Source organism: Mixophyes fleayi, chromosome 6 (assembly GCF_038048845.1).
Source record: "Mixophyes fleayi isolate aMixFle1 chromosome 6, aMixFle1.hap1, whole genome shotgun sequence".
NCBI classification, from domain to species: Eukaryota; Metazoa; Chordata; class Amphibia; order Anura; family Limnodynastidae; genus Mixophyes; species Mixophyes fleayi.
Window position 1 is genome coordinate 175,825,820 of NC_134407.1, and position 12,895 is coordinate 175,838,714.

Here is a 12,895-nt window from a genome sequence, read left to right on the forward strand (position 1 = left end):
CCGTCATGTCCAGAAAAAGAATGTCTGGTAAATGTGTGTCTCTGCCATCAGTTGGATGCTACCTCGAGCTCAACATATACAAACCTGAGTTTATCATCATCTTTCCACCACCTAGTATCACATTTGCTCCTTCGATCTTCTTTCAAAGTTGATGGTGTCGCCCTCTCTCCCATTCCCCATGCACACTGCCTGGGGGTCATCATTGACTCCACTCTCAATATCACTCCACAAATCCAGTCCCTTGCCCATTCCTGTCACCTCCACCTCCGCAACAATGCCAAGATTCGCCCTTTCCTCTTCCAGGATGACACCAAGAGCATCATCCATACTCATCTCCTGCTTTGATTATTGCAATCTTCTCCTCTCTGGCTTGCCTGACAAATGTCTGTCCCCACTGAAATCTGTGCTCAGTATGGCAGTGCAACTAATTTTCCTCCCCCGCTGTGCCTCTCTACAAAACACTACATGGGCTCCCCATTGCCTCCAGAATACAATTCAAGTTGCTTAACTTCACCTATAAAGCCCTTTTTGATGCCTCCCCCTAGAACATTTCTGACCTTCTCTCGAAATACCCCTTTACTCGACCACTACGTTCAGCCAATGACTTTCGTCTCACATTCCCGCCTTCAGGAGTTTGCCTGCGCTGCTCTCCACATTTGGACTCCCTATCCCGCCCAATCTTTCAAACACACCCTCAAAACTCACCATTTCACACTTTCCTACCCGACCCCATCCTAAGACAATTCCCTCCACATGCTCCTTTCACTCCACCTCTATCATCTCTGATTACTACCATATTCCTCTTAATGTTAACTCTCACAAGTTTGGCCCTCCCTACCTCTATTTTTTGCTGATTATGTGGCGTTGCGTAGTTTGTGGTTACAAGAGTATGTTTGAAGGGAGCATGTCACTGTTGAGTACATACAAGAGGGACAAGCAATTGATCAGTTTTTTAGGATTACTTTGTTCTGGAGAGGTAAATCAAAATTGCTCTAACAACAATTAGTTTTTCCTAATTGTTGCTAATTTGGTTGTGGCAGAGAGATGAAAGTACAATCTCCTGATACAGATGAAAAGTGGAAACTACCTTGGGTAGGAAAGTAGGATTAGTTCATAACACCACCTTGTGCATATGAATATTCAGAAATGGCTCCTTACACCAAATAACATGTAATTCCATTCTCGTTAGGCAGAAGACTATTCAGAAGACTATTGCTACCATAAAAAACACCTTCAGAGGCCCATTCCGTTAGCTGTGAGGTTCCGTAGTAACCGTGCAGCAATGTACCGTGTGATGTTCTATGTAATAATCTTTGCTAATTTTTCCTCACACCTCATAGGCTTACAAACAAAACTTTTCATTGCTGTAACTGTGCGCAGAAACAAAGCTATGGAAGCTCTCAGCTAATTAAATCAGCTCCCAAGTGTCATTTGAATGAGACAGTAAAAACTCAAAAAGATTAGACATTATGGCGTCCAGGACAACATTGACATCCCAAGGTGCAGCAAAAGGTTTAAAGGACATATTTTCTTACTACTTGAAAAAAATTGAAAAGTATGAACCTTTAGAGTGGTGAGAGCAAGCTCACTGTGACGCTAATCAAGAATATATGGAATGCTAGCAGGGGTAAGATCCTCCAATTCTGACTTAAAAAGAGAGCGTTGTTTTTCTAGTTTGAAGAAATCCTTCAATCACCTTGTTAAAGGCCCCTTTGCATCTCAACCATGACCACTCAATCTCTAGGTGATTAAAGAGGACTTTGGATATGGGTGTAAAGCTGCTTCCTGGTGCAACAGAACGGATATCAATGTCCCAATCCAAGACTATGATTTGTGTGTGTATACTACTACGTGTTTGTGTACTACTATTATGTCACAACATTCAGAATCCCAAAAGCAGTACAAAATAAGCCGTGCCGCCCAGTTACAACCAACCTTCGCCCACAAATTGCCATATTAGGTCAAAACACACCCACATTTTTATTAAACCCTGCCACTTTTACAGCCCGCGACGTCCTGTCAAAGTAGGGACAGTTGGTAGGTATGTTATGTAAAGGGTTTAAAAGGCGAACACATAAAACTGTTCATTGAGAATTCGTTATTTACATGACAAATCAGATTACACATCCCTGATGAAGTCAACAAATGACAAAACGCTTGACAAATCATTCATGTGACAAGGATGATGTCACTCGCAGCTCATTTTCACTTACAGATAAGTCTGTTTGTTTTTTTTTATATTTATGAACATGCATTGGTTTTTATACAAATTGTGACAGGGATAGGTAGAACACACAGACAGCCAGTAATAGATAGTCCAGCAGTCTGGTGCATCTAGCCTGCAGGTAGTTTTATTGGGTATCAAATTAACAGGCAGAGAAAAACAACTGAAAGCATATTATATACTGTATTGCAGGTACACAGCAGAATAGCTCAACATTTAGACATAAACACTTAAAAATAAACTAAGTAAACTCACAACAAAATATAAACAATCCAAAAAATAACCACCCTAAAACATGTAATTGACATATAGTAAAATACATTATTAATATTACTGAACTAAACTATTGGTAAGCCACATAAATGATTTCTATGTGCAAGGTGAGTCAAGTGATTTTTCATTTATGCTTAGAGCACATAGCACAGACCTCCTAGGAGGTGACAATATTCCAAGAATCCAACACCTTCTACACAGCTGCACTTCCAGTATGTATTATGGCAACGCACAAACCACCACCCCTCAAACTCTGATCCCTTGTTCCAGAGCTTCCGAAATCTCCTATACTCACTTATGCGGTTATCTGATATGCAGCTGAAGGGAAACACACAGAATATTCCATGACGAAGCAATGTTGTTCTTAACACAGGACTGAATGCGGAGTTTACTCAACTTGCAACTGTAGAAACCAGCATATGTTCAGCGAAATGTGAGCTGCTACATTTTTTTTTTCTCCTGCTTTTGAAAACAATGGTGTTGTGGCTGCTTGGTCAGTCCTGAAAGGAGCAAACCAGAGTTGCGGGTTTTGTCATTCTGGTTTAACCATTTCACTTACAGAACATTACTCTACAATGGGAGATAAAAAAAATAAAAAAAAAATCATGTAGAATGCAGACCTGAACTTTTATTACATTACTGAGAAGATATTTCAAACAATTTATTTTTATGGCAAAGCCCTGAAAGGTGGCACTATCACTAGATCCTTTTTGATACTGAACAATTAAAGGTTTTGCAAGCAGCTACATATATTGTTTTTTTGTATTTATATGTCAGCAATGTTCATAATACCAACATAAAAATAACTACGGCCTCTAACACAAAAGCAATAATGTAGCTGCCACTCAAGCGTGTAGTTATGCAAAGAATGCAAGGAGTATATATGCAAGGAGAATGTAAGGCTTGTATTCATAATTCTTTACCAACCCATTTCTTATTTTCCCATGCTAGAGCCAACAGTGCAAGTTCTCCATTCTCTGCACTTTTTGAAGCTCTGCTGTCACTGCTAGACAGCAGCACAGCTAATCAAGGCCAGCGGTGTCAAATATTATTACACTGACAGATCCAGAACAGCCCCAAGTCAATCAGACTTTTGGTTCACCTTACTCAGCCGTAGAGATGTGTGTCTGATCTGAAGAGGAAATAAATAAGAAAACACAAAACCACAAAGAAGTACTTTTTTTACTGATATATTATTTTAAAACACAGATTTGACAGGTCCTCTTTATTATACGATACAAAAATAAAAGTACAGGTATTTTCATTGGAAGGATCATTGTCAATTCAAATATTTCCTACAAGAGATTTTAAAAAGGTTGTAAATCACATCTGACCAGCAGTTCTGCAGCTTGACAGCTCAATATCTGGTTATTTGCTGTTACTACCTCCCATATGCCCCAAATCTACCAGCAAGCGAGCCAGAATAAAATGTAGAATATTTTCCTTTTACAAACACTTTACTTAAATATTACAGGAAAAATATAAAAGACAGGGATAGTGATCTAGGCAGGGTATCAAGGTTTGCAAAGTGGCTCTACCATCATTGTATCCTGTGTTTCCGCAGACTGAATACACCATGGCATTCAATCCTATCAATTACAAGTGAGGCCAGGACAGACGGTTTATCTTCTGGTTGATGAGCATCAGGAAACAGGTCCCAGTGGGTCACACAACCGCACTGCTGTTAATATCCCTAATTACAGACAGACATTCTCAGCAGCCCCCAGAGCAGCAGGGATTTATTCTGGCAAACCTGCGTTTAAATCCCATTCAGGTTTTTCAAAGAGAACTTGATTCACACTTTTTCCTAACACAGTGCTCCCTGAGGAAGTACATGTCAAGTCACAGTGCTATGAGAAGAGCTGTACAAAATGTACAAAGGCAGCAGAAACAGCTGCTTCTGTCTCCGATCAAACAGTGATCAGATAATATTTGCAGCTTCAATGCAATAATTTCAAAACATACACCAGGCATTAGGAGTGCAAAACACATCGCGAATGTTTATATTTTGACTAGAATGTGTTGAAGCCACAAAAATTTACTCCTCACCATCTATCTACTAAGGCTAGGTATATACTGCAAAAAATTTCGACCAATTTTTTTTTATTTATTATTTTATCACCAACGATTTTACAAACAACTGAAGTTCCAATCAGTCTGCGGATTCATGTGTACACACTTTACACGATTTACCTTCAGATCTGTGAAGGCTCTTGAACCAGATCTCTTCACCTGGTCCAAGAGCAGTGTAGTCGGTAATTCCGGTCACACTGATTATAACACATGAAATCAACTTTCATTATAAATTTTGTTAGCTTCTCTGACTCAAACAAAATATTCAGTCTCAGAGCGAACGGACAAATTAATCCACCCATAGCACTCCCTACATTTAGCAACACAGACACAGTTACAGGTTCCTACTCTTTCTCTGCGCAGACAGTCGTGTGAGTGCATACACACTGCAGAATCGGAAGGTGGTTGGAAAGAGAGTTTTAAACAGAACAATCATTCAAGGAAACGACAACCGGTACTTTGGAAAAACTCTCGCTCATCGTGTAAGTATACACACTTATGCAATATCCGGTCAAACGGTCATCTATCGGGTGATTGGCCCAATGATTGATTAAAAACCCTGTAGTGTGTGCCTAAGCCTATGGCTGTTGACATGGGCATTAATCAGATAACTGCAGCTGCTACAGGTTTGGGACATGCATTATGCCAAGTTGTAACTAAGCTCACATTAGCTGGCATTTCAGACACACATAACTACTACAATTACATCATAGGTGACTGGCTACACCACACTCACAAAAAACATACCCAGGGAACCCCTAGAGTCATTAGAACCAAGCCACAGATAAGAAATTGACAAGCTTTAATGCTGAACCTCCTACTAATACAAAAGTTTCTTGTAAGCAGCTAAAACAGATATTTTAGAAGCAAATACACTAAAAACTCAATGCTCATAACCATCTTGAATAGGCCTCCCGCCCCGTTTCCCCCCTTACTTCTGACTGCTCATCACCTTCGGTCACCCTTGTAATTGCTCTTCATAATATAACTATCTATGGTATCGTTCTTCCATTACAACCTAGTATTTGTTACCTGTGTTATATACACACTTTCATTTGTGTGACCTACAATAGGTCTACCATGTACGGTGCTGTGGATCCTTGTGGCGCCTGTAAATAAATGCTAATAATATTATATCTTTATAAATTTTCTGTTCTCTACTGACTTTCATTCAGCTGTCTCAGTTATGTTCACTATTTAATAATAAAACAAACTAAAAAATCCACACACACCATTAATCCATTGTTTGGATTGTCAGTATGTAGCTGAATCCTTACTGTACTTTCTATCCCAATCATGAGAATTGCATTTTAAGGAGAGAGTGATCTTCCAGTTTAAAACAGTAATAAGACAGGGGTACATGCTTGGTACTGGAAAGGCAGGATTCAGCTTCAAGTTTGTCTATCTAAATAACACGTAAATCTCTCAACTTACATAATCAATTACCCATTCTCCATAGTGATTTGAGATATAGAAATGACAAGTACCCAAATCTTCCAGTCTCGACCTAGAGAAATTGCTGTATGACTAACTGACAAGATGTTTTGATGGCATAGTGCATTGACATAATCTGATGAAAATGTGAGTAATAGAACAAATTCATTGCTGTCATTGCACCTGGAAGACATGGACAATAGAGCCTGGTGCAGTAACCTGCACATCAGGAATATACTCAAGATTCAAAGGAATTGTCCTGCGTCTATTTAAAGAGCTTTTCCAAATATCAAGGAAACTCAGCTGGTAAAGGACTAGGCTTGTATGAAAGCTCAATAACAGCACTTTCATTGAAGCATCAGAGAATCAGTAAACGAAAAACCTAATCTAAAATTACTAGCTCAGCTCAACCACATTCTATCTGCTAATGCGGCCAGCACCCTGCAGCGGCTCTGTCAGAGGTATTATGAGAGAGGAGACCGGGCAGAATCCATCTTAGAACTAAGAATGTCATATACATTATGTTAGACACCAAAAACACTGCCACAAAAGCAGCAGTACTGGCTGTTCCTTCTACTGGTGCTGTTGTGCAGGCAAGTCTGCTGTTTACTTTCAGTAACTGCAGTCACATGCTTTTAGGCCATCTGGTGGCTGGTCTTCTCTGATGCTCATTGGTGCACCCGATTTAAATAGCAACCTGCTTCATTCAGGCCTGGCCTCTTACAGCATTCACACGTTAGAATTTCCTTGCTCCTGTCCCGTTATCAGACACTTGCTTGTGACCCAGACTGTTCAATTTGCTGCCTGCGAACCTTAGCTTGTGACCCAGATTATCCAGTTTGCTGCCTGCACTGAATAATGCCTATTGCACATTTATCACATTTCTGCCATTTGCTGATTTTCGAATTCTGCACCTCAACGCTCTGCACACCTTGTTTATAGACTGCCACTTATCTACCTCGCTGACCTGTCACCTGGCCGAAAAGCTCATTCTTGCTGTGCCTGGACAGTACTTACTTATGCTACTACTGTTACTGTTTTGTCAGTACTTGCTACTTCATACTGCCACAGCAGTACTGGCCCAACACTAGGGGCCCGATTCAGGTTTGGATATTTGCATAGCGTATCTCATAGTTGCGAGGCAACCTCAGGGTTTTTAATCGCCACCTACAGTAAAGTGGCGGGGCTTAGGACGTGAATCATGCGTCATCATGGCCCCACCCCCTGTTCTAATTGTCCAAAAAGTGATTGATGGTTTGGGGGCGAAGCCAAATGGTGTGACCTGTTTGGCCCCGCCCCCAACACACCATCTCCCGAAGGAGTCCTTGCCAATGTAGGCAAGTATTGCGTAGGATATCCTGTGTTATGTAGCTCTGCGGATTCTCAGACAGACACCAATGAGTGCAACTGCATGCAATTCAGGTCTACACGCAATGACACTTGCAACTTAACAGGTGGAATGGATGAGGAAAGGGGCAGACCAATGTAGGCCATGTACAGTAAGGGCATTCTGATGCAGATGTTTCTCGTAAGTGCGATTGTTTTAAGCCGTATCATATTTACCCACTACAAGGGTGGTGTAAATGTCAACTGAGGGTCATGACTGACATAGTATAGTCTTTGAAATAAAAAAGTACATATGTGCGCACCACTTTCTAGCAAATAACATCTGTACAAAAGGAAGAGACTATAAAACGCATTGTAGGTACAGTCCGCATTGAAAGTATATTTATGTAAATGCTGTTAAAAAAAAAAATATATATAAAAAAAATTAGGTAAGCCCCAATTCTCTCATTACCCCATATATAGTGCTTTCAATTAATTCCAACTAGGTGCCCCATGACTACTAGTGCCTGGTGAAAACTTATCTTTAAAAGCTGTGTGCAGGTAAGTTTCAACCCAAATAAAAGTATAGCATTTGATCATGTTAGGACTGGCCAGCAGGGGAGGACTTTGGCGTGAGTTGGTCAGCTTAACATATTGCAATATGTGGAACTAATATTCCTGTATTTAATATAGTAGAAAAGTAGTTTGTACAGCATTATTTGTGTATTTGGCGAGTACAGAGTATCAGTGTATTATTTTACATTTTATATTTATATAAAATGATTATGCCAATAACAGTTATTTTATTTCATGATTTGACCTTTTATCGCACATACGCTTGTGTGTATACTGCAATCTCTTGTGTGTGTCTAGTTACGGCAAGTGCTGTGTAGGCAGAGGATACTTAAACCAAGATTCACATGGAAATGTATCTTGAGATAGTTCTCTATTCAAATCAGAGCCTATGTACAAGTTAATGCTCTCTCCTTAATGCAACTTACATGAAAGGTGCATCTGGACTTTAATTAGGCACTAGAACTGCGACTTCCACATTACTTTGTATCTCACTATATTACTTAGTAGAGTAGTACTGGTTGAACGTGGTTACTGCATCCTTTCTATTCCATCATCCACAGCCGCTACATCTACTTTATCTATCCCAGCTGTCATGGCACTGTCAGATCATTCTGTTATCTTTGCTCATATCTTATTATGCCAACCTAGACCTGTTATCATTAAATGCTGGAATCAACCAAGTACAGGCAATCATATCAAGGTCCAGGGGAATGGAGACTGCTGTCGGTTCTGATAATTTAGCAAGTAAGGATTTTGTGACACCTTAAAAAAATATATTGCTACAATCAATTATACAAGGACAACTTTCCCTGGCTAACAGACACACTTAAAATGGGAGTTACGATCTTGGAACACATGCTGTATCCCATGGATAGGTAGAGTGGGCCTGGTATATATGAATGCCAGGCCCAGGCTGCTCTACCTATTCCAAACCGTGCCAGTTACTGTCTGATTGGTTGCAGTAACTCCAGAGCTGACTTTAGAAAAACCCTTTTAATGTCTCAGATGACAAATCATTACCTGTACTATGGGGCTGCATACAATGCAGTGGTTTGGGTGAACTTATTTATGTAGGAACTCTACGTAACACAGTGTAACAATACTAGACACTGAAACTGACACTCTTGGATTAGAACTATGAAAATGAACTGTAGAACAGGCTTTAACTTTGCCGTCATTTCAGAAAGCTGCATTAGGTTTGTAGTATTGCCAACTATCAGCACATTTCAATTTTGGCTAGAGCCTGGATACTTCTGTCAGAGATTTTACAGTCTCTACAGTTAGGACGAGGTCCGCAAAGCAACAAAGTTTACAGGTATTCTGACAATTTCACTACTATTAAACTGTATACACGTTGCGATCCTGATCATTATTATTTACCAGATTGCTTCTTTATGTTGTAAGATTCATAATGCATCAAATGTAGATGGATTGGGTCACTGAAGACAAGGAAAAATACCAGGCCCAGATGGCCTTCCAAGTCCTTATTACAAAACTTGTGCCTTGATATTAGTACTAGAAGAACACTTAGGGGGCATCTTGTGGCCCAGAACGTCCCACACACTCGAATCACAACAATTAAATTTGTTTTCATATACTTTGTATAACATAATTCATAGGTTCTCGTTACAGGACTGACATATGTCACTCTATTTATTAGTGTTGGCAACTAAGCTGCTTTTTGTGGCAATATGGAATAATTCTGATATCCCAGGATATAAAATCGAGCATAAGAAATAAAAAATTTACAGCCTATACAGATGACTTGGCCCTCAAGGTATCAAACCCTAGGGTATTTCTCCATAATATTTTGCCATTGCTAAATTATTATCATTCTTCAGGTCTAAGTCTCGAGGAGCTGACCCAAAGTTCACTTCCCATATTATTGTTCCAAACAAAATCCTCATTTGTTTTATTTGTAAGATAAAACCTGTCATATTTAGGGATTCAAGGGACTTTATGTTTTATCCATTAACTGTGGACAGCAGATACACACAGTCACAGCAACAAGCTGCATATCGTAATACACTGAAAGGCCAGAAAGCTGTAGATTCAATTACCCTCCTTCGTTTAAGGGACCTCAAGATCTGCATTCCCTGGATGGGTGCGATAATGACAATGCTTGCTCTATTACTTCAGAGTCCTAACAATTTAGGTCTTTAGCAGGCTCTCAGAATAAAACAGAGCAGTGCTAGACGTTATCTGGCATAATAACAGTCATAGAATCGGGGGAAGCACAATCTTCCATCCCTTAACTTGGAGTGAGTTGGTTGTATGTTCATATATTTATTTATATTACAAGGATGCTAAATTGGCACATCCAAAATCATTGCATAGATCTGTCTAGAATCTGAGGGTAACGTTTCTCATAAAGCAACTAATTATGGTCTCCCACTGAACTGAAGTACCAGTACTCATTACCTAAATTGTACTGTAGAATCTGGAATGGTTGCACCATTGCTAAGTACGAAGTACTATATTTAACTTGCTGTAAGACTTCAGTGGGTATATTTACTAAACTGCGGGTTTGAAAAAGTGGAGATGTTGCCCATAGCAACCAATCGGATTCTAGCTGTCATTTTGTAGAATGTACTAAATAAATGATAACTAGAATGTGAATGGTTGCTATAGCCCTAGGAATCTAACCTTGCATGAATGTGTTCTTATGGTACAAACCTTCTAGTGGCATCAATACATGTTCTGTTATACTCACACACCGTGCAGTTCAGTTTGAAATAACCTGCATTCCTAAGAAATGAGTCATTTGGGAGGTAGACAAGAAAAACACTGAACTGTAAACCAAGGAATTACAAAACCATATAAAATGACATCAGCAGAACGTGCTGCAGATTTATGGAATGTGCCTCAAGCATAGGTGGTCTGAACAGATACAGTATGGGAATTCAAACAATATTTGCATACACGATATATGGTTTAAGAATTTACAGCAGTACCATAAAAATTATATATTTATTTTTTTAGTAACTTGCTTGAAAAGTTTACTTGGATTGCTAGGCCCTTTTCCCCAAGTGAAAGTCTCAATCAAAGCCATGTTTATTTTTCATGGATTGTAAGCTCTCCAGAACAGAGATAAGTTCTGTACAATGCCATGACTATTTCAGAATACTTAAACCATACTTGCCTACACTCCTGGAATTTCCAGAAGGCTCCCAAATTTCAGGGAGTCCTCCCGAAATCCCAGAAGGGTAGGCAAATCTCCCAGACCCTGTAAAATGACGAAATTCATGACAATGAATAGTGGGGGACAGGGCTTAATCACGTCATTAAGCCCCACGCCTTGCTATTCAATACCTTACATTTCTGTATTTTATGGTAGGGCCGGGGCTATAGTGACGTAATTACGTCATCACGTACCCTCCTACCGCGTCACATGGTCTGTACTCCGATCTCCCGAGGTACATATTTGGAAAGTAGACATGTATGGGTTAAACCTATATTAATGAAACTTCCGTTATGGGGTAAAGGTGAATATTTTAGGTGGTGTTTTGTTGAAGGCAGAAAACCTCTTTCCACTCATCTGATGAGTCTTTCATGCAAACTTAAGTATTCCTAGTCAACGGGTGAAGGGTGCTCCCAGGAACTTCTCTATAGTCAGGCAAATACCCTCCAACTGCACCTTACTATTCCCAGAACCTACACTGCCCCCCCCCCCCCCCCCAAGCCACACTAGTAAGATTATTAGTGGAATGACTGGTGTATTCTAAAGAAGAAAATAGTCAAGTGATCTTTTTATTTACAGATAAAATAAGTTGCAATTAGGTATACTGATCAGGTTAACCTCAGTGTGCCTCTGCTACGCATTTTGGGATGCCCTCTGTCAACAGTGACAGTGGTAACAGTGTAAACAAGTTACAACTAAAATATATGTAAAGAAATAAAACATGAAATTGTACAACACTGAGACTAATCTTTTAATATCACTACAAAAGAAATATGGTCTTAAATATATAATTCATTTAATAATAAATTGTATGTAAATGTTCTACAAATAAAGAAGAGTTCACTTTCTTTATATGCCTATTTTCATCTCTAGCACTCTCCAATCATTTTAACACATACTTAATATAGTACATTTTCAGCATGCTTCATGACCACATAAAAGCTGTTTTGCACACAGTTGAAAGCTTACTGTGGTGCTCTTGAAAATTGCTTGTCTTATCAAAAACAAATCAGATCCCACCAACCAATTTCTGGAGGATTTGGGGACCATTTTAAGATAATCAGTTTCTAATATAGTAACAGAAGAGGAATTTAAATACTTGTGTCAGACAGATCTAGCCATCCTAAAATTCTACTTTCTACATAAGATTTATAAAAGTCACTTGTTAGCCCCTGCGGTAGACTCATCAACTTCCAGTACTAACTTGTTAACTTCCCATCATTCAGAATATGTGGATCTTACTTAAAGAATATGTTGTCGCTTTGACATCTTATATGGAAGATTCCACTTCAGTTTTATATCCTTTAAAGATTGTTATCTGGCAAAAGGATTATTATGCGGTCACTACTGATGTCCAATCGCTCTATACAATATCTTAACCATAAAAATGTATAGAAGAATGCAAATAAATTCTACACGATGACAGCAAAATGAATAGGGCCCAAATTTCTTCAAATATGTGGCACAGCAATGGGAAAGGTTTTCGCCCCCAGTTGCACAAAATAAATATATTGCGATAAGGATTGTGCAGAGACTGATCAAGTTTACTGGTGTAGCAAAAAGTGGGGGTGCACGTTGAATCTCTATCTTTACCTTAATAAGTGAGCTACAACTGCCTGAATATGCAAAGCTATGAACATTACCAACTAGAATACGTTACATGAAAGTATTTAATATGCCTGTGCTGGGACAGTAGACTCCTCAAGGAACCCAGATGATGGAGATGTATAAGTCAACTATTGCCGACAAAGTAAGGCGGTGGTACCGGATTATGCATTGTACCGCCTTGCCGCTCTGCTGTTCTATGT

The 12,895-nt window shown here is 39.3% G+C and overlaps 1 protein-coding gene across 5 annotated transcripts in view; it reads right to left on the reverse strand.

Annotated features, from left to right (window-relative positions):
* TANC2 (tetratricopeptide repeat, ankyrin repeat and coiled-coil containing 2) overlaps window positions 1-12,895 on the reverse strand; it is a 347,174-nt gene that overhangs the window by 246,780 nt on the left and 87,499 nt on the right. Inside the window, exon 2 of one of the 5 annotated variants that reach the window (XM_075177369.1) lies at window positions 2,793-2,997. The exons of the other annotated variants lie outside the window; for them this stretch is intronic. The gene's annotated coding sequence lies outside the window, so the exon portion shown is untranslated. The remainder of the gene's footprint in view (window positions 1-2,792; window positions 2,998-12,895) is intronic. 5 annotated transcript variants of the gene reach the window in all.